We start from the raw sequence: 4,573 nt of genomic DNA, 5'->3' as shown, positions 1-4,573 counted from the left end.
ATATCAATCTTCAAGTTCTGTGCGTTAGAAATCTATTTGGACCACTGGATTTCAACTGAGAAGATGTTATCCAACTTGTCTTTGAGATTTTTTTTGACCAAAGAACTGCCATTTTTGACAAAAACTGAAACCTTTCAAAAATGTTCCAAACATAGTTAAAATTACTCTACAATATCAATCTTCAAATTCTGTGGTGTTAGAACCCTATTTGAACTCCTGGATTTCAAATGAGAAGATTTTTCCCAACTAGTCTCTGAGATGTGTTTTTGACCAAAGAACTGCCATTTTTGAGAAAAAATAAAATGTTTCAAAAATATTTCAAACATAGTTTAAATGATTCTACAATATCAATCTTCAAGTTCTGTGGCGTTAGAAATCTATTTGGACCACTGGATTTCAACTGAGAAGATGTTTTCCAACTTGTCTTTGAGATTTTATTTTGACCAAAGAACTGCCATTTTTGACAAAAACTGAAACCTTTCAAAAATGTTCCAAACATAGTTAAAATTACTCTACAATATCAATCTTTAAATTCTGTGGTGTTAGAACCCTATTTGAACTCCTGGATTTCAAATGAGAAGATATTTCCCAACTAGTCTCTGAGATGTTTTTTTGACCAAAGAACTGCCATTTTTGAGAAAAAATAAAATGTTTCAAAAATATTTCAAACATAGTTTAAATGATTCTACAATATCAATCTTCAAGTTCTGTGGCGTTCGAAATCTATTTGGACCACTGGATTTCAACTGAGAAGATGTAATCCAACTTGTCTTTGAGATTTTTTTTGACCAAAGAACTGCCATTTTTGACAAAAACTGAAACCTTTCAAAAATGTTCCAAACATAGTTAAAATTACTCTACAATATCAATCTTTAAATTCTGTGGTGTTAGAATCCTATTTGAACTCCTGGATTTCAAATGAGAAGATATTTCCCAACTAGTCTCTGAGATGTGTTTTTGACCAAAGAACTGCCATTTTTGACAAAAACTGAAACCTTTCAAAAATGTTCCAAACATAGTTAAAATTACTCTACAATATCAATCTTTAAATTCTGTGGTGTTAGAACCCTATTTGAACTCCTGGATTTCAAATGAGAAGATATTTCCCAACTAGTCTCTGAGATGTTTTTTTGACCAAAGAACTGCCATTTTTGAGAAAAAATAAAATGTTTCAAAAATGTTCCAAACATAGTTAAAATTACTCTACAATGTCAATCTTTAAATTCTGTGGTGTTAGAACCCTATTTGAACTCCTGGATTTCAAATGAGAAGATATTTCCCAACTAGTCTCTGAGATGTTTTTTTGACCAAAGAACTGCCATTTTTGAGAAAAAATAAAATGTTTCAAAAATATTTCAAACATAGTTTAAATGATTCTACAATATCAATCTTCAAGTTCTGTGGCGTTCGAAATCTATTTGGACCACTGGATTTCAACTGAGAAGATGTAATCCAACTTGTCTTTGAGATTTTTTTTGACCAAAGAACTGCCGTTTTTGACAAAAACTGAAACCTTTCAAAAATGTTCCAAACATAGTTAAAATTACTCTACAATATCAATCTTTAAATTCTGTGGTGTTAGAACCCTATTTGAACTCCTGAATTTCAAATGAGAAGATATTTCCCAACTAGTCTCTGAGATGTTTTTTTGACCAAAGAACTGCCATTTTTGAGAAAAAATAAAATGTTTCAAAAATATTTCAAACATAGTTTAAATGATTCTACAATATCAATCTTCAAGTTCTGTGGCGTTCGAAATATATTTGGACCAATGGATTTCAACTGAGAAGATGTAATCCAACTTGTCTTTGAGATTTTTTTTGACCAAAGAACTGCCATTTTTGACAAAAACTGAAACCTTTCAAAAATGTTCCAAACATAGTTAAAATTACTCTACAATATCAATCTTTAAATTCTGTGGTGTTAGAACCCTATTTGAACTCCTGGACTTCAAATGAGAAGATTTTTCCCAACTAGTCTCTGAGATGTGTTTTTGACCAAAGAACTGCCATTTTTGACAAAAACTGAAACCTTTCAAAAATGTTCCAAACATAGTTAAAATTACTCTACAATATCAATCTTTAAATTTTGTGGTGTTAGAACCCTATTTGAACTCCTGGATTTCAAATGAGAAGATATTTCCCAACTAGTCTCTGAGATGTTTTTTTGACCAAAGAACTGCCATTTTTGAGAAAAAATAAAATGTTTCAAAAATATTTCAAACATAGTTTAAATGATTCTACAATATCAATCTTCAAGTTCTGTGGCGTTCGAAATCTATTTGGACAACTGGATTTCAACTGAGAAGATGTTTTCCAACTTGTCATTGAGGTGTTTTTTGACCAAAGAACTGCCATTTTTGACAAAAACTGAAACCTTTCAAAAATGTTCCACACATAGTTAAAATTACTCTACAATATCAATCTTTAAATTCTGTGGTGTTAGAACCCTATTTGAACTCCGGGATTTCAAATGAGAAGATTTTTCCCGACTAGTCTCTGAGATGTTTTTTTGACCAAAGAACTGCCATTTTTGAGAAAAAATTAAATCTTTCAAAAATATTTTAAACATAGTTTAAATGATTCTACAATATCAATCTTCAAGTTCTGTAGCGTTCGAAATCTATTTGGACAACTGGATTTCAACTGAGAAGATTTTTTCCAACTTATCTTTGAGATTTTTTTGACCAAAGAACTGCCATTTTTGACAAAAACTGAAACTTTCAAAAATGTTCCAAACATAGTTAAAATTACTCTACAATATCAATCTTTAAATTCTGTGGTGTTAGAACCCTATTTGAACTCCTGGATTTCAAATGAGAAGATTTTTCCCAACTAGTCTCTGAGATGTGTTTTTGACCAAAGAACTGCCATTTTTGAGAAAAAATAAAATGTTTCAAAAATATTTCAAACATAGTTTAAATGATTCTACAATATCAATCTTCAAGTTCTGTGGCGTTCGAAATCTATTTGGACAACTGGATTTCAAATGAGAAGATGTTTTCCAACCTGTCTTTGAGATTTTTTTTGACCAAAGAACTGCCATTTTTGACAAAAACTGAAACCTTTAAAAAATGTTCCAAACATAGTTAAAATTACTCTACAATGTCAATCTTTAAATTCTGTGGTGTTAGAACCCTATTTGAACTCCTGGATTTCAAATGAGAAGATATTTCCCAACTAGTCTCTGAGATGTTTTTTTGACCAAAGAACTGCCATTTTTGAGAAAAAATAAAATGTTTCAAAAATATTTCAAACATAGTTTAAATGATTCTACAATATCAATCTTCAAGTTCTGTGGCGTTCGAAATCTATTTGGACCACTGGATTTCAACTGAGAAGATGTAATCCAACTTGTCTTTGAGATTTTTTTTGACCAAAGAACTGCCATTTTTGACAAAAACTGAAACCTTTCAAAAATGTTCCAAACATAGTTAAAATTACTCTACAATATCAATCTTTAAATTCTGTGGTGTTAGAACCCTATTTGAACTCCTGGACTTCAAATGAGAAGATTTTTCCCAACTAGTCTCTGAGATGTGTTTTTGACCAAAGAACTGCCATTTTTGACAAAAACTGAAACCTTTCAAAAATGTTCCAAACATAGTTAAAATTACTCTACAATATCAATCTTTAAATTCTGTGGTGTTAGAACCCTATTTGAACTCCGGGATTTCAAATGAGAAGATTTTTCCCAACTAGTCTCTGAGATGTTTTTTTGACCAAAGAACTGCCATTTTTGAGAAAAAATTAAATCTTTCAAAAATATTTTAAACATAGTTTAAATGATTCTACAATATCAATCTTCAAGTTCTGTAGCGTTCGAAATCTATTTGGACAACTGGATTTCAACTGAGAAGATTTTTTCCAACTTGTCTTTGAGATTTTTTTTACCAAAGAACTGCCATTTTTGACAAAAACTGAAACTTTCAAAAATGTTCCAAACATAGTTAAAATTACTCTACAATATCAATCTTTAAATTCTGTGGTGTTAGAACCCTATTTGAACTCCTGGATTTCAAATGAGAAGATTTTTCCCAACTAGTCTCTGAGATGTGTTTTTGACCAAAGAACTGCCATTTTTGAGAAAAAATAAAATGTTTCAAAAATATTTCAAACATAGTTTAAATGATTCTACAATATCAATCTTCAAGTTCTGTGGCGTTCGAAATCTATTTGGACAACTGGATTTCAAATGAGAAGATGTTTTCCAACCTGTCTTTCAGATTTTTTTTTGACCAAAGAACTGCCATTTTTGACAAAAACTGAAACCTTTCAAAAATGTTCCAAACATAGTTAAAATTACTCTACAATATCAATCTTTAAATTCTGTGGTGTTAGAACCCTATTTGAACTCCTGGATTTCAAATGAGAAGATTTTTCCCAACTAGTCTCTGAGATGTTTTTTTGACCAAAGAACTGCCATTTTTGAGAAAAAATAAAATGTTTCAAAAATATTTCAAACATAGTTTAAATATTTCTACAATATCAATCTTCAAGTTCTGTGGCGTTCGAAATCTATTTGGACCACTGGATTTCAACTGAGAAGATGTAATCCAACTTGTCTTTGAGAT

Source organism: Ascaphus truei, chromosome 12, assembly GCF_040206685.1.
Source record: "Ascaphus truei isolate aAscTru1 chromosome 12, aAscTru1.hap1, whole genome shotgun sequence".
NCBI lineage: Eukaryota > Metazoa > Chordata > Amphibia > Anura > Ascaphidae > Ascaphus > Ascaphus truei.
This window is presented reverse-complemented; position numbering follows the sequence as displayed.